Below are 27,839 nucleotides of genomic sequence, written 5' to 3'. Positions count from 1 at the left end.
ACTCGCACATCTCAAAAACAGACTCAAGCTTCTCGAACCAGTGATGAAGACCTACAGCTCCTTCTATGCCGCTGAAAGTACTAGGTCGGCAATCCATGAAGGTTTTGAAGGTGCACACAGGAGGTTGTGCAGCCTGACCTGTCGCGCGAGAATGAAAAGACAAGATTAAACACAAGAGTTGGTCCGCGAGGGTAGGATCTAAACGTCCTAAGATGGGTTGATATGGCAGGTTATACCGCCTGCAGGGACAGCTGCGAGTGCCTCAACAACTCATTCATTGATCAAGGCCGTCAACTGGGCTTGAGTTAGGTTGATACGTCCTCCGCGTCCATTCATGATCTTCACCACGAAGCAACGTAAGTGAGAAAAGTGTCGCGAAGGTGTGTAAGTGTGGGATGACAGTAGAGAGTAAGGACACAAGGTTCAAATAGCAGTTATCACGTTAACTAATGCACAGTGTAAACTATTTAACCGACAATATAAACATAAATCATACCACCTATTGTGTCGAGTCTTGCACGTGGAGCGAAGCGTCGTTGTGGATCGTTGAGCACTATACAGGTTATAGTCTGGTTTTGTCAAAAAGCTTTTCTCTTTTTAACCAAGTTCACTATAACCAATGGCTCTGATACCAATCTGTCACACCTCCAAAATCCACCATGCGGAGTATCACCGCTTTGAGGCGTGACATGACCAGGATCGAGCCACCAATCATATTGAACAATGTAGTTAAGTAAATGAAAACCAACCACAATACAATTGGTGACCAAACTAAAATAACCGTTTTTAAGTTAACAGCGGAAGCATAAAACGTAAGTCCAAAACATAAGTTCATAGTTCATAAGTTTAAAGTCCAAAACATAGGTTTAATAAGTTCATAAGGATTAAATGTTTAACACGAAACATAACGATCTATATTCCACAACAACTGCCTCCTCGTGCAAGCTCCATAAGCATTTAACGACCTGTAAGGCATGTAACAACGAGTCAACAACAAAGTTGAGTGAGTTCACGTTTAGTTATTTAGTTTTAAATTGTTTTCTTAAAACGTGGTTTGACTTTCGTTGGCTTATTTGCCGTGGGGGTTACCCCATAGTTGAAAGTATGTTTAACCAGTTCCTTCTATATTACCCAAACCATATCCGAGATCACTGGGGGCTTCCCCTTGTAAACCACTATACTGTACCATATCGACTACTGACGCAAATAAGTTGTGCCCTACATCAGTGTCTATCATCACTGACAGTTTGCCATAGTCCATTAGTACACGCCCGTCCGACTGGCACGGTGTGAGGTTTGTTAAACCTAATAGCGCTATTTACTAATGACCCGCTCGCCATTTACCTCGGCGATTAAGTCGATATAAATTGAGGGACTTCATGATAGAGTTTTGTCTAGTAAGTTTTAAGGTTGTTGTCCTACCCAAGGAGGACAAACGTATGTATTCTACCCAAGGAGAATACGCAGGATTAATATTGGCATCCTACCTATGGAGGATGGCCGTACATATCCTGCCCAAGGAGGATATGTAGATTCCGTTTTAAATTCTTTAACCCATTCCCAACCACCGGGAATCCCATGCCTTAGAAAGTGTGTGAACTCACCTTTGTTTGCTCGGTTAGATTAGTTACTCTAATAATCAGAAATCAAGCACGTCCTAGTAAAGTACAGATAACAATCAATTTCTCATGCATAACACGTATCCCACGTATGGTTTATCTACTCATTACTTCTATCACATACCACACAACTCAAATGCCAAGTTATATCGCTAAGTTACATTATTTTGCCCTAAATAATATAACTAGTTCACAACATAAGCAAATAATCACACAAGCGTTTTAGTATTAAAATATATATTCTAAATATATTTTTCCAATTTTATTTAAGAAAATCAACCTCCGACACTCGTATCTTGTTACAAAAATTATGGCGAAGTTTATATTCGAAACACAAGTTATAAAGTATAGTTGTAACACTTGTTTGGAAAAATATTTTCTAAGTGTTGGAATTTTTAGAAAATTTCGCCAGAGTTTCCTTTGTAAATGGAGGTGTCCATGCTTACTAGCATATCTTTTTCTTTTTCAAAAATTCATTCAACAATCATCAACAATCAATCTTTACATTACCAAGAGCAAAATATATGTGTTACACACTAATCATGAACTTGATACATTTCGAAAACGCGTAGTAACTTGGTAATGCTTTTATTGGACTTAGTTACCTTCCGAAGCGTGTTTATTTCTTTGAAAATCATTTTCTTGAAAGTATTTAGTGTTTACAACTCGTAAACAATTTTTACAAAAATTAACCCTTTTGAACTCTTCTTGTAAATAAAACATTCTTATACTTGTCTTATTTCTAAAAATAGTGTAAGTGTTTGTAATAGTCATGATTTTCCAAAAACCGCTTCTCTAACTTGGTTTCTTTACAAAAAATCCTTTTGTAACTCATGGATTTACAAAATCATCAACTCTCTAGTTTAGTTAGATTTCATGGTGGAATCATTTTTATCAAGTTCATCTTTAGCTAGAAGGTGGTTATTTTATGTAGCACATAACCACTTTCTAATCTTGTTAAATCATACTACTAAATATTATTTAACAAGATTCATATGGTGATTAACATCACACAACCAAGGATCATCATAAAATTAACAACATGTTCACTACAACATCATACTAGTAGCATTTTATCTTCATGTAAACTTTCATGTAATGTTTCATGTAAAGGTTTATGTTCAAGCTTCTTGTCTAAAATCTTTTAGTGTTCTTATGAATCACAACATAATATAACTTTTAACTACTCAAAGTAGGAATAAACAAGAGTAGATCAAGACTTACTACTAGCTTATAGCTAGGGAGGAATCTCTAGTGAAAAGGATGATGAAAAGGGTGTAAGAAAGCAAGAAATGAAGTTCCTTCAAGTTCCTCGAGCTTTCACCGTCACAAGGCACCTTCTACCACTTCAATGGAGCTTGGAATGGATGAATATGGTGGTGATAGAGTGGTGGTGTGGCGGTTCTACTGAGGGCCGAGAAAGGGAGAGAGAGTTAGTGAGAGAGAGGTGTGATCTTTGAAATGATGTGAATAATCTCCCAAATCTTCAACCATTCTTATAATCTTCTTTCATTATATTTTGGCTACTCATGTAAGCAAATGATCAAATAAAATAATGGAATAAAATCTATGAACAAGATATGAAGCATGGGGGGGAATGGTCCTTGTGACCGATTCGGTTAGGGGGGGGTGGATGTAAATTTTTGAACTATGTTGGTAATGGTAAGTTAAAATCCAAGTATACACTTTCATATATTAGTACTTGGTTTTTAGTGGGTGTTAGGATGTTCGGGGATCACGACAAGCCAAGAAATAATGAAACAATGTGTTTGACAAAAATTTAGTGTTCCGGGTAATGTTCGGTTGTCCGATTGGATATCGTTCCGTTAAAGTGTTTAATTATTTCGTAAGGTGTCTTTTATATATATTTTTATAACACTTTTAATTCCTAACACTTAGGAAAACATTCCGGACCATTCAGTCAATTTTCTGCACAAGACTAGTATGTTAACAAGCACGTGTAAGTATCACGCAGTAATCGAAAAATAGTTATGTAATTCCACACAGTCATCAAGCACTTTAATTAATATTAATACATCGTACGAATACATGTAATTACGAGAGTTGTCACAACCGGGATTATTCATGCAAAGATTAAACACTAACCGGGATAAACGGAATTACTGACTCGATTGATCTAGATGGCTTCGAACGCACATGATTGCCGTCACTGAGGGATGAGAACTCTAGGGTTTCTAATTCGTTAAAAGTGTGACGAATGGAACAGTGGAGCTCTATAAATATCCGCGTAACGTACTGGGCCCTTAATGGGCTTCGGTGAATCAGTGGGCCGACGAAACACCTTGTTTCGTCGTGATGGGGATGGCGAAACGCCTTGTTTCGTCGAATTGATTTATGGCGAAACACAATTGTTTCGTCGGGTTGTGAATGGTGAAACATTCCTGTTTCGTCGGTGCCATTTAAGGTTTGAGTTTAATTTTTCCAAACAGATTTCATGTTATATCAACAAGCACTTTAATCACATTAGACAGATAAAATATCCAACAACATCTCAACATGTAATCCAACGTGTACAATTACAGGGAAATCAAGTAATCAACTAAACAATCAATGTGTAATTAATGCGAATATGGAATCTTGGAAACTCGAGTTGTCACATTATCCCCAACTTGAAAGAAATTTCCTCCCGAAATTTAGCATGCGTTTACTGTGGAAGCTAGTTAAGTTGTGTGGTTTACTGGTTTCCCTGGGGTGTCACATCGTCCCCCTGTTGATTTGGAATTTCGTCCCGAAATTCTTTAGTAGCTTCAGCCTCAGTAGTAGTTGCATTGTTTCCGAACAACTGGGGATACTTGAGTTTCAATTGATCTTCTCGTTCCCAGGTGAACTCTGGGCCATGACGGGAGTTCCACCGAACTCGAACAAGAGGTATTCTTGTGTGCTTGAGAACTTTCACATCATGGTCAGTAATCTCTACTGGTTCCTCGACGAATCGCAATTGGTCGTCTATAGTGAGCTCCTTAAAAGGAACTATGAGGGTCTCATCTGACAGACACTTCTTCAGATTTGACACGTGAAATACGTTGTGAACTCCACTGAGTTCTGCGGGTAGGTTCAACTTGTAGGCCACCTTGCCTATTTTCTTGATGATTTCGAACGGTCCAACGTAACGTAGGTTAAGTTTACCTCGTTTGCCAAAACGAACTACTCCTTTCCAAGGTGAGACTTTGAGTAACACTCGATCCCCAACCTGGAACACGAGTGGTTTCCTGCGCTTATCAGCGTAGCTCTTCTGACGGTCATGAGCTGCCGCCATTCGTTGTCGTATCTGAGCAATTCTTTCCGTTGCATCCACTACAAGTTCTGGACCCGTGATCTGACTATCACCCACTTCTACCCAACAAAGTGGTGATCGGCATTTACGCCCGTACAATGCCTCGAATGGAGTGGCTTGAATGCTGGTGTGGTAACAGTTGTTATACGAAAACTCCACTAACGGGACATGTTTTTCCCAACTATTGCCGAAATCGATTACACATGCCCGTAGCATGTCTTCTAGGGTTTGGATGGTGCGTTCAGACTGCCCATCCGTTTGCGGGTGATAAGCTGTGCTCATGTCTAATCGAGTGCCAAAAGATTTGTGCATCGCTTGCCATAGTTCTGAAGTGAAACGTGCATCATGATCGGAAATAATAGAGGTTGCCACCCCGTGCCTCGAAACCACTTCCTTTAAGTAAATGTCTGCTAATGTTGAAAACTTACCCGTTTCTTTGATTGCCAAGAAGTGTGCAGACTTTTTGAGTCGATCCACGATCACCCAAATAGTATCATTCCCACGTTGAGATCTAGGCAGGCCAGTAACAAAATCCATGAAAATTTTCTCCCACTTCCATTATGGTATTTCTGGATGTTGGAGTAGGCCCGATGGTTTCTGATATTCCGTCTTGACTCTCGCACAAGTCAAACATTTGCCAACGTAACTTGCTATGTGAGCTTTCATGCTAGGCCACCAATACGTAGTTCTAAGATCGTGGTACATCTTATCCGAACCAAGATGTAGCGAATAACGAGACTTATGTGCTTCATCCTTTACAAGTTCTCGTAAATCGCCATAGAGTGGGACCCAGATGCGTCCTGTTACATAATAGGCGCCGTCTTCCTTTTGTTCTAACCTCTACCTTGAGCCGCGTAAAGCTTCAGCCCTGACGTTTTCTGGTTTCAATGCTTCTACCTGAGCATCTCGTATCTGTGCAGGGAGACTAGACTGGATGGTGAGTTGTAACGCTCGCACACGCCTAGGTGTAGTATCCTTTTGACTGAGGGCATCGGCCACAACATTGGCTTTGCCCGGATGGTACTTGATCGCGCACTCGTAGTCATTCAATAGCTCGACCCACCGACGTTGTCGCATGTTCAACTCCTTCTGTTTGAAGATATGCTGGAGACTCCTGTGATAGGTGTAGATGGTGCACTTGGTACCGTACATGTAATGTCTCCGTATCTTAAACGCGAATACAACAGCTCCCAGCTCCAGATCGTGTGTAGTGTAATTCCTTTCGAAGGAGTTCCAAGATAAGTCGTAAGTGCTGCTCGTGTTCCACCTGACTCTTAGAGTAGATCAGAATGTTGTCGATGAATACTATCACAAACTTATCCAGGTAGGGCTTGCATACTCTGTTCATAAGATCCATGAAGACTGCATGCGCATTTGTTAATCCAAAAGGCATAACCAGGAACTCATAATGCCCATAGCGAGTTTTGAACACTGTCTTAGAGACATCCTCGTCTCGAACCCTTGGTTAATGGTAGCCTGACCTCAGGTCAATCTTCGAGTAGTAGCTCGACCCTTGCAGCTGATCGAACAAGTCGTCAATGCGTGGAAGTGGATGGCAATTCTTTACGGTCACCTTGTTGAGTTCACGGTAATCGATGCACATTCTGAAGGTACCGTCTTTCTTCTTCATAAATAACACTGGAGCTCCCCAGGGTGAAGAGCTAGGACAAATAAAACCGTTATCCAAGAGCTCTTGTAGTTGCGCAGATAGTTCTTCAAGTTCTGATGGGGCTAAGCGATACGGTGCACGAGCTATTGGTGCTGCTCCAGGGGCTAGCTCGATTTGAAATTCAACCTGACGATGGGGTGGGAGACCAGGTAATTCCTCAGGGAATACCTCAGGAAAATCACGCACAACTGGAATATCTTCTATCTTCTTCTCTTTCTTCGAAGCGTCAGTAACGAGGGCTAAAATAGAAGTGTGACCCTTTCGCAAACACTTCTGGGCCTTAAGAAAAGAAATGATGCCCACGACAGCACCACTCCTGTCGCCTTGAATCACGAGAGGTTCTTCATTAGAACGAGGAATACGGACGATCTTCTCCTTACAAAGAATCTCTGCTCGATGTTGCGATAACCAATCCATACCAATTACGATGTCGAAACTACCAAGAGCGATAGGAATGAGGTCGATAGAGAAGGTCTTACCAGCTAAGATGAGATTACAACCCTTAACTACGTGTGCGATCTAAACTTTTACCATTTGCTAACTCTACGACATGCTTGGTGTTCAAAAGTGTTGGTGTGCGCTTTAACATTTGACTGACTTTTAAGGACACATAACTGGTATCGGCACCCGAATCAAATAAAACAGTAACATAAAAGTCGTCGAGAAGGAACTTACCCATCACCACGTTAGGATCATTCCGTGCTTCACCCTGATCAATCATGAACACACGGCCCCGGGCGCCATTGTTTCCGTTGTTTCCCCCGTTGTTATTCCCGTTGTGACACCTGTGTCACTTCAACCATCAAACAAACGCCAAACCAATGAAATATTGTATTTCATACTTTGGACTTGTATAAATATGTGTATCGTTTGCACATATCAACTCTTGTTCGATTTCAAGCTCTACATCGCTTTCTGGGGAATTATACGCAAACTGGTGCGTAAACGTACTCAGTTTAATGCGACAAATACTCTGGAACAGCAACATATACTCTACACACCTTAAATAACCTTTACATAACTTAGAAATAAGTTTTGAAGGCTTTGGTATGGCAAAAACAAGTTAATTCGCTTACAGGGACTAAACTTGACAAACTGCGAAAGTATGCCAATTTGAACTGTAACAAACATTCCAGAACATGTCCATAAGTTAAACATACCATAAATATCCTTTACATAGCTTAGAAATAGGCTTTGAGGGGTTTGGTATGCTAAAACAAACTTTTGGATCATTCAGGGACTAAAAGTGTCAAAAAGTGCATAAGTTTCCACTTTCGCGCATCACTTACGTTCTGAATACATCCGGACGTCCAAAAATTTATGTAAGCATCCTTATATTATGCCTTAGTGTTTGGCATGAGAAAAATGCATTCGTCGCGCAATTTGGATCGTCTTTCGCGCTTATGCGCATTCCGTCGTAATTAACCGAACATCGCGACCGTACGGCCAAACGAACCGACATCCGAGATATTTTTGAGCACATTTTAAGTTCCCTATACTTTAACTTCATTTTAGAGCTTTGAAATGGGGTTAACGGGGCTTAGACGTGTCAAAAATGCATCAAATACCAAGTTTTAGGGCTGCAGGGACCAAAACTGTAAATCTGCCAAACTAAGGGCTTACGGAGCGTAAGCCATAACCCATACGGTCCGTAAGGCTCCCCCAGAATAGCAGATTCAGTTTTAAATGCAGTTGCCTCTTCATGTAGCGAAAGGCCAAGCTGGCCCTTGTCTCTTCCAGCCAATAAGGGGCAAAACCTGCTGTACCATAACATTGTGACAAGTGTATGGACAAGATCATGGCACGTTATTCAAGAAATGATCCTAACGGCTCTACTTTTCCTATAAATACCCCCCCCCCCCCATTCTTGCAAAAACCCACAAGAATCTGATCTAAAAGCTCTAAGTTGAAGTATTGCTTCATACCTGAGTTTCTTTGATCAAGATTAGCTTTCGGGGACCCTTTGTAAGTGTTCCTTCGTTGTTTTATCGCTTTTCGAGTCTGAAAGTCGAACTATGTTTGACTTTCTGCATTGACCAGTTTATGGTCGATGCGAAGTTCGTTGGAACTTCATAACGTGAGCGTGATCACGATGGTTATAGTCCATAGTGACTATACCTACTGATTACCACGTTATCTAGGCTCAGTGACGAGGCCAAAATGCGCATTCTTACGTATTTTGTAACCAAACTACTCGTGAGCATCAAAGCCGTTTGTTTTGATGCCAAACCTGTTTTCTAAACTTAGTTAAGCATGTTCTAACATGCTTAGCTCGTCACTTTTAGTTTAGTGCATATATAGGGTCGTAAGGTAAGCGATCTAACCCATCGCTTATACTTTCGAACCGGACCCATTTGGTCGATCATTAGGATCCGACCAAACACATTAGGTGACCATAGCTATAACCTTCCGAGGTTATATCTTGTGGTCATGATGTTAGGCGTTCCAGACGCGTTCTACGCGAACGATGCGTAAGGTAGCATAAGCTACCTAAACGGGTCGTAATGGGTCGCAAGCACCTAGGTTAGGTTTCATTTTAGTATGTAGGCTTTGTTAAACCATATTACACGAGTCTCCATACTCGTTTGGTTTACAAACCCGCATACTATCCGATCCTCCGATTTTTGGTCCGGTATATTAATATAGCAACCTATTAGGTGCCGTTTGATATCCGTGATCTCTAGCATTGTGTGATTATTACACAAGGAATTCAAAGCAATCTCAGGTGAGTACATTGAACCCCTCTTTTACTGTTTTCCAAACTGTTTTGGGGTGAAACACGTGTGCCTACTTGTTACTTTCATGCTTTCCGGTTTTCACATCATATACTTGCTATGTTCAATAGTACATATGTAGTACATGATTTCATTACATTTCATGCTATGTATGCCCATTGTGTGCGTACTTAGTACATTGCTTTACATTACATTTCATGCTATGTATGCCCATTGTGTGCGTACTTAGTACATTGTTTCACATTTGCATTTCATGCTATTTATGCCCATTGTGTGCATACTTAGTACAACTGTTTACATCACATGCCTTCATTTTGGTATCACATTTGGTTTGTTTAACATGGAACAATACATTCATTAACATTAGCTACGCCGTTCGTTAGTAGGTAGTGGTACCATAGGAATTGACAACTCCCGTTCCTGAAATCCTGGGTTTGATAGGATTGGAAGGAATGACCGAATTCGATATACATAACTTAGATAAACCATTAATTTGTTTAAGGGTTTATCGCCACAGTCTCAAGGCTTGGATGTATGCATATTTCACAATACCGTACAAGTGTTTATATCAGTAGAGCATGCATTGTTCCACGAAACATAACGTTGATTTAAACCATGTTTTACTTCAACACCTTGTTTTGTGCATTTTTACATATGGTTGAGTTGATACATCTCGCTTGCCATACAAGATATATTTTGGGTACACATTACATTATCTACATTGAACATAAACATTTTGACATTGATACACATACTTGGTGGTTTACATGGAACATAGACATTTCGACATGGTTTACACAATAACACTTGACAATTGATTTATACATGAGCAATTTACATGGTGGTTGGTTTTGGGTAAATGGTTGGAGTAACGTGGCGTATGTAATATGATACAAACATGGTGGATACGCCGCTGGTACTTCCTATATATAAATGCTTGTATGGTATTACATATCGTAACGTTATTTGAATCATTTCAATTTGAGACATATGACATTTTATACAAATAACACACTTTCTCGAGACATTGTTTTACAAACGACTTATCTTATACAAACACATTTTACATGGTTATCCGTTTAACCATATAGTGTCTTCTTATTTATACATATCATCTGATTTTATCATTTTTCAAATGATTTACAAGACAAAGCAAATTACAAAGTTCACGACTAAACATTTTCTCAAACATAAGTCATGAATTCCGTTTTCACAAAACCAATGTATCTCACAGGCATTTTTATGCTGACGTACCTATTTTCACATGTGTTTTCAGGAGATGATGCATAGGACTTATCAAGATATACTTAGGCGGTCCTGTGCCTTAGTGACTTAAAAAGAGACAAGAACTAGTTAATTTATGTTATGTACTATTTGGTTCTTGTTTAAACAATGTAAACTTTCATGTTTGATCAATAAAACGGAACTTCAATTGCCATGGATTTGAAACAATCGATTCTGTTACAACACTCCCCGACGTTTCCGCCACGTTTTGTATGTTCTACGTGGTCGGGGTGTGACAGAAAAGTTGGTATCAGAGCCAATGGTTATAGGGAATTAGGTTATTAGTAATGCTTTGACCTAGTCTATAACCTTCCTAGGACCCTAACGCGAGTTTACTTGCGTTTAGTCATAAAACAATATCGTCACCTATCCTTAGGCGACGACCACAACAAGAACATAAATTTCAAAACCGCTTTGAAAACTAATCATCTGTTCTAGGATGATTGATTACTAGGTTTTGAACCCTCTGTTATAAGGTTTTGAACCCCTTTGAATTTTCGAAACTCTCGTCAAAGTTTTGGGTCCTAAATAGTGTGAACACGTGCAAACTGGAAGAGTGAATGCCTGTACCCTGGGATTTCTGTCTAAGGTTAGAGTGTTCGTACAAATCCACATAATCGGACCAGTCACTCTTACCTGGGAACTCTTGGGGTGAGTGTCCACTTATAGGCGAGCATGTCTTCGCGATACACTACGAGGATCTATTTGCTTTGATTCAGCCTTGGTGCTGTTTGTTTGCTTCGTGGTTCAAACAAATGACCATCAACCATGACTATGGTCGCCCCACTCGACAAGGCTATCAAAAGGTACATCGACGGCCTGCCTGACTCGGTACAAGACATTATCACTGGTAGCAACCCTACCACACTCCGTCAGGCCATTGAGCTATCTGCAACCTTGACTGAATCGCAGATCAGAAAGCATAAACTTTTTCGAAAGGGTGACAAGAAGCCAATCGAGGAATCAAAGACCATGGATGAATAGACTGGATCCCCTGAGAAGTCTAAGAAGCGTAAGGCTTCGCAGAATTGTGCGATTGCTGCTCAACCCAACCAAAACACCCGCAACCAACCAACTCAACCTCCTGCAAAGAAACCTTATGCCGGTACTGCACCGATATGCGACAAATGTAATGCACACCACTTAGCTTACCTACAGTGTCGTTTATGTGCATCATGTGGGCGACTCGGTCACCTGGCAAATGCTTGTCGATTTACCCCAAACCAAGGTGGTCCAAACCAACCTCAAGTAAATCCTGCTCAAGCTTGTCTTCCACTAGGTCCATGCTTCAACTGTGACAAAATGGGCCAATTCCAGAGAAATTGCCCAAAGACTGCTAATGCGAATCCAGCGCAAGGATGAGCATCAGACCAACTAGAAGACAATGTTGTTTAGAGATAATCAAGCCTTATGTATTATTTTCTTTTGTAGTCAAGGCCCATGAAACAGTTGTTGTTGTTTATAAATAAATCCTTTTTATTTTACATTACAATGTACAAATGTGATGTCATGTATAAACAACGTATCCTCTACAATACTGACAATCAAGGAACCGTATTCCTTGAAGAACAGACTACCCCGTAATTTCTTCCATTTTATTATCTCTTGTGTTTTCCACGAATACCCAAAGTACCACTATAAATTCTTAATAGGGTACCTAAGGGTATTTCCGTATATTCAAAAATTATTGTACCTTAATTCGAAAATTGCGTTTTCTTGAAAAAGAAATCGAATTTATAGGAGATCTTTCTATCTTCATAGTTATATTCTTGCTAATGTTTAAAGTACCGAATGAAATCCATGAAATGGATTCCTAGTGTGCTTTAAATGCATGTACGTAATCAACAAAACAAATTAACAAATTAAGGATCTAGATAAACAATCTTTGTGGCTATATGACTATGTGTTTATGCATCTTGTGTTTTCTATTATGCATTTTGTGTTTTTGTATACTCTGGATATTCGTTATCCAAATCCTCGTGGAATCTTTCATATCTTCATATGAGGGATTCGTAGTAGGATATTCAAAAAGGTACTATCTTAAATCCTTATGGACTTCTACGTTGTAGTTAAGTCCCTTGGATTATAAGGTACTATTCCAAAGTTTAAGGACAATATTTGTTGATATAGTTGAAGAGATCGGTTCGACAATCTAGTTAAAGACATCCTACGTCGATGTAGTTAAATATTCCCCGTGGGTAGTTTAGTTAAATATTCCCTGTGGGTAGTTTAGTTAAATAGATCATTCATTGATCTAAGTTAAAGAGATTGGTTCGACAATCTAGTTGAATATATCATGCGTTGATATAGTTAAAAAGGCCCTCGGGTGGTCTAGTTAAAGAGATCCTACGTCGATCTAAGTTAAATAGATTGGCTCGACAATCTAGTTAAAGACATCCTACGTTGATGTAGTTAAATATTTCTCTTGGGTAGTTTAGCTGAAGAGATTATTCGTTTGATTTTTTTTCCCATACGCATTATGAAATGAAATGTGCGGACTGTGCAAGGAAGTACGTAATTATGGAGGCCTACATAATTATGGAATTTAGTGCACAGAAACCACAGGAAGTTATGTCATGTGTTAAGGCCTACAGTGACAAGAGTAGTGATACGGGAGAAGTCTTGGATTTTGACCAATGTCATTTATCCTTACACTCCCCAATTCTGATTTCAAGCACACACAAGTTTCCCATGATAACTCTTCACGGAAAACGCTCTCCTGCCCGTAGTTCGAAACTCCATGTTTTGTTACTACAAGGACTTCACTTTGTGGGTTGAAATTTTCGCTATGGATCCTAACATGGCCCAGAGTTTTACCTAAGGGTTCAATGGATTTGTCTGAAAGCGAAACCCCCACAGCTGTCTTCACAAGTTTCCTCTAAAACTAAATTTCGGGACGAAATTTCCTAAACTAGGGGAGACTGTGACACCTGTGTCACTTCAACCATCAAACAAACGCCAAACCAATGAAATATTGTATTTCATACTTTGGACTTGTATAAATATGTGTATCGTTTGCACATATCAACTCTTGTTCGATTTAAAGCTCTACATCGCTTTCTGGGGAATTATACGCAAACTGGTGCGTAAACGTACTCAGTTTAATGCGACAAATACTCTGGAACAGCAACATATACTCAACACACCTTAAATAACCTTTACATAACTTAGAAATAAGTTTTGAAGGCTTTGGTATGGCAAAAACAAGTTAATTCGCTTACAGGGACTAAACTTGACAAACTGCGAAAGTATGCCAATTTGAACTGTAACAAACATTCCAGAACATGTCCATAAGTTAAACATACCATAAATATCCTTTACATAGCTTAGAAATTGGCTTTGAGGGGTTTGGTATGCTAAAACAAACTTTTGGATCATTCAGGGACTAAAAGTGTCAAAAAGTGCATAAGTTTCCACTTTCGCGCATCACTTACGTTCTGAATACATCCGGACGTCCAAAAATTTATGTAAGCATCCTTATATTATTCCTTAGTGTTTGGCATGAGAAAAATGCATTCGTCGCGCAATTTTGGATCGTCTTTCGCGCTTATGCGCATTCCGTCGTAATTAACCGAACATCGCGACCGTACGGCCAAACGAACCGACATCCGAGATATTTTTGAGCACATTTTAAGTTCCCTATACTTTAACTTCATTTTAGAGCTTTGAAATGGGGTTAACGGGGCTTAAACGTGTCAAAAATGCATCAAATACCAAGTTTTGGGGCTGCAGGGACCAAAACTGTAAATCTGCCAAACTAAGGGCTTACGGACCGTAAGCCATAACCCATACGGTCCGTATGGCTCCCCCAGAACAGCAGATTCAGTTTTAAATGCAGTTGCCTCTTCATGTAGCGAAAGGCCAAGCTGGCCCTTGTCTCTTCCAGCCAATATGGGGCAATACCTGCTGTACCATAACATTGTGACAAGTGTATGGACAAGATCATGGCACGTTATTCAAGAAACGATCCTAACGGCTCTACTTTTCCTATAAATACCCCCCCCCCATTCTTGCAAAAACCCACAAGAATCTGATCTAAAAGCTCTAAGTTGAAGTATTGCTTCATACCTGAGTTTCTTTGATCAAGATTAGCTTTCGGGGACCCTTTGTAAGTGTTCCTTCGTTGTTTTATCGCTTTTCAAGTCTGAAAGTCAAACTATGTTTGACTTTCTGCATTGACCAGTTTATGGTCGATGCGAAGTTCGTTGGAACTTCATAACGTGAGCGTGATCACGATGGTTATAGTCCATAGTAACTATACCTACTGATTACCACATTATCTAGGCTCAGTGACGAGTCGTAGTTTCGGCCAAAATGCGCATTCTTGCGTATTTTGTAACCAAACTACTCGTGAGCATCAAAGCCGTTTGTTTTGATGCCAAACCTGTTTTCTAAACTTAGTTAAGCATGTTCTAACATGCTTAGCTCGTCACTTTTAGTTTAGTGCATATATAGGGTCGTAAGGTAAGCGATCTAAACCATCGCTTATACTTTCGAACCGGACCCATTTGGTCGATCATTAGGATCCGACCAAACACATTAGGTGACCATAGCTATAACCTTCCGAGGTTATACCTTGTGGTCATGATGTTAGGCGTTCCAGACGCGTTCTACGCGAACGACGCGTAAGGTAGCATAAGCTACCTAAACGGGTCGTAATGGGTCGCAAGCACCTAGGTTAGGTTTCATTTTAGTATGTAGGCTTTTTTAAACCATATTACACGAGTCTCCATACTCGTTTGGTTTACAAACCCGCATACTATCCGATCCTCCGATTTTTGGTCCGGTATATTAATATAGCAACCTATTAGGTGCCGTTTGATATCCGTGATCTCTAGCACTGTGTGATTATTACACAAGGAATTCAAAGTAATCTCAGGTGAGTACATTGAACCCCTCTTTTACTGTTTTCCAAACTGTTTTGGGGTGAAACACATGTGCCTACTTGTTACTTTCATGCTTTCCGGTTTTCACATCATATACTTGCTATGTTCGATAGTACATATGTAGTACATGATTTCATTACATTTCATGCTATGTATGCCCATTGTGTGCGTACTTAGTACATTGCTTTACATTACATTTCATGCTATGTATGCCCATTGTGTGCGTACTTAGTACATTGTTTCACATTTGCATTTCATGCTATTTATGCCCATTGTGTGCATACTTAGTACAATTGTTTACATCACATGTCTTCATTTTGGTATCACATTTGGTTTGTTTAACATGGAACAATACATTCATTAACATTAGCTACGCCGTTCGTTAGTAGGTAGTGGTACCATAGGAATTGACAACTCCCGTTCCTGAAATCCTGGGTTTGATAGGATTGGAAGGAATGACCGAATTCGATATACATAACTTAGATAAACCATTAATTTGTTTAAGGGTTTATCGCCACAGTCTCAAGGCTTGGATGTATGCATATTTCACAATACCGCACAAGTGTTTATATCAGTAGAGCATGCATTGTTCCACGAAACATAACGTTGATTTAAACCATGTTTTACTTCAACACCTTGTTTTGTGCATTTTTACATATGGTTGAGTTGATACATCTCGCTTACCATACAAGATATATTTTGGGTACACATTACATTATCTACATTGAACATAAACATTTTGACATTGATACACATACTTGGTGGTTTACATGGAACATAGACATTTCGACATGGTTTACACAATAACACTTGACAATTGATTTATACATGAGCAATTTACATGGTGGTTGGTTTTGGGTAAATGGTTGGAGTAACGTGGCGTATGTAATATGATACAAACATGGTGGATACGCCGCTGGTACTTCCTATATATAAATGCTTGTATGGTATTACATATCGTAACGTTATTTGAATCATTTCAATTTGAGACATATGACATTTTATACAAATAACACACTTTCTCGAGACATTGTTTTACAAACGACTTATCTTATACAAACACATTTTACATGGTTATCCGTTTAACCATACAGTGTCTTCTTATTTATACATATCATCTGATTTTATCATTTTTCAAATGATTTACAAGACAAAGCAAATTACAAAGTTCATGACTAAACATTTTCTCAAACATAAGTCATGAATTCCGTTTTCACAAAACCAATGTATCTCACAGGCATTTTTATGCTGACGTACCTATTTTCACATGTGTTTTCAGGAGATGATGCATAGGACTTATCAAGATATACTTAGGCGGACCTGTGCCTTAGTGACTTAAAACGAGACAAGAACTAGTTAATTTATGTTATGTACTATTTGGTTCTTGTTTAAACAATGTAAACTTTCATGTTTGATCAATAAAACGGAACTTCAATTGCCATGGATTTGAAACAATCGATTCTGTTACAACACTCCCCGACGTTTCCGCCACGTTTTGTATGTTCTACGTGGTCTGGGTGTGACACCCGTTCCCCTGATTGTTGTTGTTGTTATTCTGATTCTGACTTAACTGGGGGCAATTTCTCTTGAAGTGGCCTTCAGCACCACACTGAAAGCATCCCCTGTTACCCTGCTGCTGCGGATGATTTTGTGGAACTTGCTGTTGCTGTTGACGAATCTGTTTCGCGGGTCGTGCACTCCTGCAATCCTTTGCCTCATGCCCAAACTTGTTACACCTCAAACAACGACCCTTGTTGCATTGCCCACTGTGATGCCTGTTGCATCTATTGCACTTGGGGTGGTTTCCCTTGTATCCACCCTGCCCTTGACTACCAGACGATTGACAAGGACTCTGGTAATCGTCAGTCTTTCGCTGCTGAGACTGAGACTGAGCCGATGTTGAAACCTTGCTTGAAATCCCATCCCATTTACGCTTGTTGTCGCTGGGGGCATCAGAAGTAGTAACTGTAGCAGTAGCACTAATACGCTTGGGCAGCCTGTTCTGCTCGACTGCCTGATCAGTGAGACGGTGAGCAAGTCGAGTGACTTGCTGGATGGTGGCGAGGTTCGTTGCTGTCACGTGACTCTGGATCTCTGGCACTAAACCCTTGAGGTACAGCTCGATATGTTTGATGGGAGGATCCACCATAGTAGGACAGGAAATTGCCAGCTCATTAGACCTTTTCGTACACGCTTCGATTTCTGACCCCGTAATCTTTAAGTTGAAAAACTCCACCTCTAACTTGTGGATGTCGTCGCGACTACAATACTCTTCCTTGATTAATTCCTTAAAATCATTCCATGGGGTGGCATTAGCAGCAACAATCCCCAGCATTTGAACTTGAGCGTTCCACCACGTGAGCGCTAGACCTTCCAGAGTACCAGTAGCATACTTCACCCTGCGTGCCTCAGGGCATTCACACATCTCGAAAATGGATTCGAGCTTCTCGAACCAGTGGAGGAGGCCTACAGCTCCTTCAGTGCCGTTGAAAGTAGTAGGTCGGCAGTCCATAAAAGTTTTGAAGGTACATGCAGGAGGCTGAGCATGTTGACCTGTCGTGTGTGTAAGAAGAAACAATGTTAAGCACAAGTGTTGGGTTACGTGAGTAGGATCCAAAGATCCTAAAGTAAGTTGTAATGGAAGGTTATACCTCCTGCCTGAGCGGCTGCGAGAGCTGCAGCTACTTGCTCATTAATTAAAGCCGTCAGCTAGGCTTGAGTCATGTTGATACGTCCACTCATGATCTTCATATCATAAGAAACATAAGTGAGAGAGGTTCGCGATAGTGCGATGACAGAAGAGAGTAAGCACATATGTATTTTCAATCAATAGTTGTTGCGTTTATCTAAGCATATCATGAGCAAAATTCTATGTGACTAGCAAGTAGGAAATACAAACATAAACCATACCACCTAGAATGTTGAGTCTTGCACGTGGAGCGAGGTGTCGTTGTGGATCGTTGAGCACTGTACAGGTTATAGTCTGGTTTTAAAAAAAAAAACTTTTTTCTCTTATTAAAACCAAGTTCACTATAACCAATGGATCTGATACCAATTTGTCACACCCCCAAAATCCACTTGCGGAGTATCACCGCTTGGAGGCGTGACTGACCAGGATCAAGCCACCAATCATATTACATAGTACAAAAATAAATGTAAAACCCAAACACAATATAATTGGTGTCCAAACAAAAGCATAGTCTAAGTTGTAAGCTGAAGCATAATGTTCAAAACTAAAGTATAAGTTCAAAATGTATTAAATGTTTAGCATGGCATACGACTATCCATGTCCCACAACGTTCGTGCCTCCTCATGCAAGCTCCTGAAATACCTAACGACCTGCAAGGCATGTAACAACGAGTCAACAACAAAGTTGACCGAGTTCACAGTTGGTTGTTTAGTTTTACCGGTTCGTTTTGAAATCATATGTTATTTTGTTAACCATGAGTTAACCAGTAACCTTTTGTTTCCCAAACCATAATCATAAGTAGTGGGGGGCTTCCCCTATGAACCACTAGACCATACCATATCGACTACTAACGAAACATAAGTGGTGCCCTACATCAGTGTCCATCATCACTGACAGTTTGCCATAGTCCATTAGTACACGCCCGTTCGAACGACACGGTGTGAGGTTTGTTAAACCTAATAGCGCTATTAACTAATGACCCGCTCGCCATCGGCCTCGGCGATTAAGTCGATATAAAGAGGAGGGACTTCATGATAGAGTTTTGTCTAGTAAGTTGAGGTTGTTGTCCTACCCAAGGAGGACGGACGTACGTAGTTCTACACAAGGAGAATACGTAGGAATTATAGTGGCATCCTACCCAAGGAGGATGGCCATACATATCCTACCCAAGGAGGATATGTAGATTACCGTTTAGTTTATTTACCCATTCCCAACCCTTGGGAATCCCATGCCTTGTAGAAAGTGTGAACTCACCTCGGTTTGCTCGATACGATTATTACTCGCTCACCAACTATTCAATCCAATCCTATAGTGTTTATACATACGTAATCAGTTGGTAATCACATTGTTCAAGTAATAGCCAAGATCGACACATACATGCAAGTAACAACTAACACATAGCATCTAACCAGTTATACAAGTTCATGCAAAACATGCTTATCTTTTAACAATAGTTAACTAACTCAGTTAACCCCTAATAGACTTAACTGAGTTCCCTGTGCATTTTACCCTTTTGATGAAACACACTTGTTTCGTCATACAACCCTTCGACGAAACACCCTATGTTTCGTCGTGGTCCCTACGGCGAAACACCCTCCGTTTCGTCATATTTACCCTCGGCGAAACACCCCCTGTTTCGCCGTAATTTGCGTTTCGTCCACCAGGTCAGTTACGTCGTGTAACTGATGATTACCCAGAAACCCTAACCATTATCCTCAGCCGTTACACACTATCACCAATCATCATACGTCTATCATTCGATGTTCAATCAATCAGAGATTAATCTCAAACGATCTATATCATACAATGACTATTACATGAACACCAACACAGATTCACAACATCAGCTAATCTATCCCCTAGAACAACATCCTATTCGAAACTACAACCACAAGAACCCTAAACATTCACAGATTCAGCACCTTGTCGGCGTTTACGAGTTTCATTATCATTCATACATATCATAATAACCAATCAAAAGGGATTCAACATAAGACCAAGCATTACATACATTGCTGAATCATATCTTCAATCTACAGTTAGCTATGCAAGAAATCAATTATTCATGCAAGGGTTAAACACTAACCAGGATAAATGGAATTACTGACTCGATCGATCTAGATGGCTTCGAACGCACAGGATTGCCGTCGCTGAGGGATGAGAACTCTAGGGTTTCTAATTCATTAAAAGTGTGACGAATGGAACAATGGAACTCTAAAAATATCCGCGTAACGTACTGGGCCCTTAATGGGCTTCGGCGAATCAGTGGGCCGACGAAACACCTTGTTTCGTCGAATTGATTTATGGCGAAACACAATTGTTTCGTCGGGTTGTGAATGGCGAAACATTCCTGTTTCGTCGGGGCCATTTAAGGTTTGAGTTTAAGTTTTCCAAACAGATTTCATGTTATATTAACAAGCACTTTAATCACATTAGACAGATATCATATCCAACAACATCTCAACATATAATCCAACGTGTACAATTACAGGGCAATCAAGTAATCAACTAAACAATCAATGTGTAATTAATGCGAAGATGGAATCTTGGAAACTCGAGTTGTCACAAAACTACTATTAATATTTTAACCTGGCTACTTAGGACCGTATCCCTGCTGACTCAGACTACTTAGCCGAGGGTAACGTTACCTTCAAAAGAGAGGCCTACCACAATATGCATTAAAATAACTTAATTATTTATCTTTCAATAATCCGATCCTTTAGGATTGTATCCTTGCTGACTCAAACTACTGGGTTGAGGGTAACGTCACCTTCAAAAGAGGGGCTTACTTCAATAACTAAGATAATCTCTTAAAATGTGCAAAAGTGCGGAAATAATCAAAGGTTACAGTATACACGCGTCGGAGCCAAGTGATTCATCTTGTCTATCTGTTTTTATTTTTATTTTATTTTTCAGCATTTTAGTTATTTTTATTTTTCTAGTTTAAAACCTTCTTCTAAAATTTTGATTTGATTAGACGTTGAGTATAAACCGGTACTAAAACCTCTTGTGTCCTTGGACGACCTCGGTATCTTGCCAACACTATACTACGCTCACGATGGGTGCACTTGCCCATATGTGTGTTTGGTGTTAGTAAAATATCGTGTTTTATAAATTGAAAACTTGACTAACGTGTAAAAAGGGCTTAAAATATACTTAATTCCATATACACACCAACCTGCATCAAGTTTTTGGCGTCGTTGCCGGGAACACAAGGATTTTAAGAAAGTTAGGAATCAATGGCCTAATCATTTTTTTTAGGATTTTCGTAATTTTTCAGCTTCTGCAGAACTCAGCACGGGCCGTGCCTGCTGAACACACCCCGTGCCCAATCATTGGAACTGGCAATCCTGTTTTAATTCAGACAGTAAGCTGAACACGAGGCCGTGCCCACTCGACACGCCCCCGTGCCCAAGATTCAGTTACTGAAAACAGAACCGTAAGATCCCGACGGTTGGTAATTTTTGACACAAACATGAGTGATAATGATATTTTTTACTTTCGGCACTCTTATGGTACATGGTGTCAAATATGTGGTGGCCCTCATAAAGAATTAGAATGATATTTTCTAAATTATAAGCCCACTATATAGACCCATTGTTTTCCTGTAGCCTCAAGAGGGGCGAAAGTAAAAATAATCCCTATCTCTTCCTCGAATGCGCTCAACCGGACCTTCTAAAAGAAATGCTTCTTGATGAACTATTTCAATTAGAAGATATAATTCTTAATTGGTTAAAAGAACTTAGGATGGATTTTATTAATTCATCTCAAGACAATACCCAAGAAGAATTGTTGAGATCGCATTCAAACAACTCCGAAGTTCCCGATATGACCTCCAACTCTAGCGAGGACTTGAGCGATAGTCGTCCTTGTGTCGATTGTGCCGTGAAGGACTCCCCAACGACTTCGTTTGATGCATACATAGACCTGAGCGATTTGGCATACACCTTCTTTAACGAGAGCCCGGGAAAGGGTTGGACTTGTCCACCTACATTTAGCATAGGAATCACCCTCACCGATAACCTCTTGCGTTCTCGTCTTAATCTAGAGCAATTAAGGTATCTTAGGCACTTTGGGGTTGTTCCGTCCGGTAAGGAACCACCCGATACGGATAAATTCCTTAAAAATAGACAAACATCATAAACATCCTTTTTGACACGGGGCCGTGCCCAGACAACACGCCCCCGTGTCCACCAAAAGATTCCCTTCTGACTTCCTGTCAGAATACAGAAAAAGTGTGTCAGGATCTTGCCTGCACACGGGGCCGTGTCCAGCCGACACGGGGCCGTGTCCAGCATGCTGTCGTTTTCTATAAATGCAGCCAAAAATCCTGCACATCTGGACCATCCAGGGACAGAGATTTGAGAGGATCTTCTCACATACCATCCTAGGTATTTGCTAAAAGAAGGTTCTATCAACCATCTTGTCCTTTCCTCTTTTATCCATTACCTTCTTCTTCATCTTTCTTGCTCCAAAACCTCCATTAAAGCTTAAGATTTCAAGCTTTATTGTGATGTTTGTTGAGTTTTGTTCAAGGAATCTTGTTAAAAATAAGTTGCACAACATTGTTTTAATTTATTATTGCTCAAAATTGCTTCATAAGTTTGAAAAATAATTTGAAACTTCAAGATTCCTTGTTCCAAAAATCTGTAGAAAGGTGAACACGAGACCATGCTCATTGAGCACGGGGCCGTGTCCAAGTTACTGTTTCATCGAAATAAGCTATTTCTGGTTTGTTTTCGTAGAATGTCAAGTCAAAATAGTGGAACCTCTTCTGCACATTCCAGAAACAGTCAAAGAGAGAGAAGGTCTTCAATTGAAGCAACTCTCGTACGCTACGTCGTGGCATTACGGGAGGCTCTTGTTGAAATGACTTCGGCAGATGAGGTCCTAATAGACCATATAAATTATCTTACGGTGGGGCTGGAAAACAGTTTTCAAGAAATTAACCTCTTGCACCAGAGGTTAAACATTCTTGTGACACCCCCCATGGAACCAATCCTCCCTCAAGAGGATTGGAACCTAGCACTTGAAGTCAACAATCCTACCGGATGGGTTGACATTCCAGCAGAGCCTCCACTTGAAGATTTACAAGAAGTCCCGGTGGAAGTTGTACCCCCTCAAACCGACGCCAATGAGCCCGCCTTTCTCCTCCCAAGGGAGATAGAGGAATGGCTCGCCGACGTGTGAGGACCCATGCCCAGAAAAAGAAGTTCTTCAAAGCTGCATCCAACCGAGAGAATTATCTTTTCGGAAATTTTGCTAATTAGAATAACTTTTAGGCTAGAACTTCTTGGCTTAAGCTTCTTGTGCTTCGTTTAACATACTTATCTAAATTATTAATTTTCTAGGATTATGTAATTCTCTATGACTTAAATGAAATGATGGTTTTAGTTAAATTGGTGTTTGGATGATGTTGTAATGGTTAAAACACACTCGGGATGGTGAAGGATAACAAGGGAAACTTGCACCAGCGACCCATGCACGAAAACAGGGCCATCCGAACAATTTTTCTTCGTTATAGCAAGCTCAACACGGGTCGTGCCCGCCCAACACGGCCCCGTGCTGCACAATCTGTAGAAAATGCCCAGTTCAGGTAAACTGGACACGGGGCGTGCTCACTGAACACGCCCCCGTGTCCAGGCTTCTGTTTCTTTTTACAAACTTTTGTTACTGGCACTTGAACACAAGGTCGTGCCCGGACACCACGGTGCCGTGTCCATATACCCAGTAACATAAAATTTTGTTTTTCACACCTTTTTACACATTCAATCAACCTAAAAACTTATTTTTGGGACACATTGAGGACAATGTGTAATTTAAGTGTGGGGGGGGGGGTTGATGCTAAAACCTTGAATGTTTCAAGTCCTAATTAACAAGCCTTACATAAAACTCTATTGCAACCGCTAATCACCCCAAATTTTTTTTCAAAATTTTCATTTTTTTACCTGTCTAAGTTTAAGTTCGGAATTTCAAAATTCTAAAAAGGTTATATTTTTACAAATTTACAACCGATAGCGTCGTGATAAAAAGAACCAACATAAGAAAATTATGAAACGGCATGACAAACTTAGTTAAAATTTGATTATATATACTTGATCACATAAAAACCCATTCCCACAAAAGTGAGTTTTGAGCCTTTATTGAGCATACAAATACATATCTTTAAACTAAATGCTCATTTTTCTTTTCTTGTGTGAATAGCCGCTTGGTTCTTACAACTCTAGAATTTGCCACGACGATACATTCCCGGTCCTTACCAACTTAAACCCGAGTAAGTAAATGATGGAGGGATTAGGACTAACCCTTTTTATTTCTACACCATTATTTCCATTTTTTTACCACCTACCCAAAATCCCCCTAGTTAACCCCTTTGAGCCTAAACCTTTTCGTTTCTTAACCCAATTCAAACACCCTTTTACCCACCTAAACCTTTTTCCTTTTAAACCCTTTATTTTTAGTAACAAAGCTCGGTTTTTCTTATGACTTGAAAAAAAAATTGAGGATGAAGCCAAAGAAATAGACAAACAAGTTTATAAAAAATAACTTTGTTTGAAATGGTTTATCAAAATAAAAAGTTATGAAAAGTATCAAGTCTTATGAAAACCGACGCTTTTTACGCTTTTTAGCCCTTTTACTAACTACTAACCCAACCACCCACCTTTAGCCCAAGCCTAACCCTTCACCCAAAAAGTCCTCTTGATATTTACAAAGGTGTATAGTTAAACAGGAGGAGGATTGATTGCTTGGCAAGCTTATGGTAGGAGTACGTTCCATGCCGCTCTCGAGTGATTCAGTAAAAAAAACACCTTCGGCCGAGTTTTGAGTGATCCCTTGTGAGGTATGTGAACTCGTATATAAATGGAATTTTAAAAAGGCATGTTATGCCCTAATAAGTAATTTATCTTATGAAACGTTTTTAATAAATCATGACGAATAGGATTGTAAATAAATAAAAATAAAACTTAATAAAGAATCTTGGAAATCCCAACACTCTATGACAAGCCCAAAAACCTTCTCTTCTACCCATTCCATTTGGGAGTGTAAAACCACATTATAAAGAGTTTTGCTAGAGGACAAACAAAGATTCAAGTGTGGGGGTATTTGATGTGCACAAAATGCAACATATAAATTACATAAATTGTGGCGTGAAACTAACCCTTTTTTAGTACTAATGTTGGAAAAAGTGTGTTTTTGTCTTCCTTTTGTATTCTCAGGATTAAATGAGCTCAAATGAACAAAAGAAGCAAAAAAGAAACAAAATCTAACATAAATACAAGAAAAGGAACAATCGTGGCATGCCCGACCCCCCGACAGCATCTTCCCAAGCAAAATCAAGAAGACAGATGTGACAACCCGTACTCTCGTTGTCAAGAGAAGGGCATTTTAGTAATACGCACACTTATTTCTTTTATTATTAATATTATCCTTATTATTATTATTACTATTATTATTATAATTATTATTATGTAATTACATAATAATAATCCGCGATGAGAGGGTTGTCCGGCTATCTATTTTATTTACCGTTATCTTACAGATAAACCGGGCCAGTCGGTTGAGACACGTAGTTGTTAGATGAACTCGCACACTCGGGCTAAGCCCAAGCCCACTCCCTAAACCCAAACCCTACCTATTTATACACACTTAATCCTCTCCCCCTTCATTTTCTTCAAAAACACAAAACCCTAAAGTACCTAAAGCAGCCGACAAATACTCCCCATCTCCTCCCTATTCCGGCGGTCGGAGCTGTTCTCTGGCGACTCCACCGATGCCATTTTCCGGCCAGCTACAGCTGATTCCCTTATAAGTTCTTCTCCATTCCTTTCTTGTCCATGTAACACACACACACACCCCCTCTTAATCTGCATCTCTAGAGAGAAAGCGAGAGAGAGAGAGAGAGAGAGAGAGTCGGAGGTGAGAGAGAGAGATAGAGAGATCTTGATGGAAACAGAACCGCTGCGAGCGGCGGCGCAACCAGTCGGCGACAGCAGCAAGGACGGGAACGATTATGTACGGTTGTCGATGATGAGGACGGCCACTTGTTGCTGATGATGACGATGTTGATGGCGGTGGTCGATGGCGGCGTTCGCCACCGGAGCCACGTCGGAAGGACCTTATAGTGGCGGTGGTGCGGATAACAGCTCAGAACAGAAAGTGATGGCAGTGGAACTCACCCCTTTGGTCTCGTGATATATTCGGTCAGTTTCCGGTTGTGCAAAACTAATTGTATTGGTGTTGAATTATGAATCTTGGTTATACATTGTGAGCTAACTGATACATATACATGAGATCGGTATGCGAAAGTTTGTTGTGCTGAGCCTCGGTTTATTATAAATCTATGAAATTGTTTTGTATATTTGTGATTCATGGCCAGTAGTATGTTTATTTGAAGTCCTAGGTGATTTTTAATTATATCTGTAGTATGTGGTAGTTAATATCAGTAGTATACATGAATTGCACAATTATTTATTGACTGTTCGTTTAGAGGTGGGAGTTGTTTGAAGATATTAAACTATAAACTGTGTTGAAATGTTCACTGAAGTAATGTGTATTCGACTGATACTTACGATGATGATATGACTTTATTTATAAAATGCTACATACGTGATTTGGGTAATTTAATATTGAGTTTGGAGGTAATTGGTGGTGGTGATATCTAACTGATGGTTTTGTTCGAGTGTTTATCTGTGTGAACTGTTTGGGTGTTAAGAAATCAGTTAGAATTATTTAGATTAGATTGATTTGGACAAATAAAATGAAGAAGATGATTGGAGTAGATCCGTTTTGAAATATGAGCATGATAAAATATTTGTTTGATGATAGAAATATTTGAAATATGATGGTTGGATCTGAATTTAGGAGTGTACAGCATATGGAACATGTTAATAAAAATTCATTGGATAGTACGTGGTGATGAAACCTGATTGGGTAGTACCATTCGGAGGATTCTAGAAACATTTGCATAGTTGCGAGTCGAGACCTTATGGTTACGACTCGAGACCTCTCAGAGACCACTCGAAACCGGGAAAGCAACAGGAGACTCGAGACCGGGTAGGTTGCGAGTCGAGATCTCCTGATCTTGACTCGAGACCTGACTCGAGACCCCTCCGGTTGCGACTCAAATGTTCACAAATCGAGACCAGCTGTTGCGACTTCGAGTCCGGTGGTTGCGACTCGAGACCTCATAGTCTCGAGTCGAGACCACACGGTTACTTCACTTAGTTATTGAGCTGCACAAACTGCTGTTATGGACTGTGTATCATTGTTGCTGTTTAACGGTTACTGTTTAACTGTTTATATGCTAGTATAGGCCCAATAACGTATACGCTAGTATGATTTACGTGCTACGTGTTAGATACGTGTAGGACTGTACGTGACTACATGGCACTACTTGCATAAGAACCTAATAAATATTTAATGACCATAATAGGGTATGGTTGACCAACGTAACACAAGTAAATTGACTACCGAGCAAAGCAAAGGTGAGTTCACTACTTTTTACTTAAAGCATGCGTTCCCGGTGGTTGGGAAACGGAACGAAACAACTTTTCCTGGGTTGGAATTGCTTACTATCTCCTTGTGAGGGATGCGGTATTTCTATCTCCTTGTGTGGGATACGGGTAACAACAATATCCCCGGTGAGGGATACAACTTACTTT

The sequence above is a fragment of the Helianthus annuus genome, chromosome 4, assembly GCF_002127325.2.
Source record: "Helianthus annuus cultivar XRQ/B chromosome 4, HanXRQr2.0-SUNRISE, whole genome shotgun sequence".
Classification (NCBI taxonomy): domain Eukaryota; kingdom Viridiplantae; phylum Streptophyta; class Magnoliopsida; order Asterales; family Asteraceae; genus Helianthus; species Helianthus annuus.
This window is presented reverse-complemented; position numbering follows the sequence as displayed.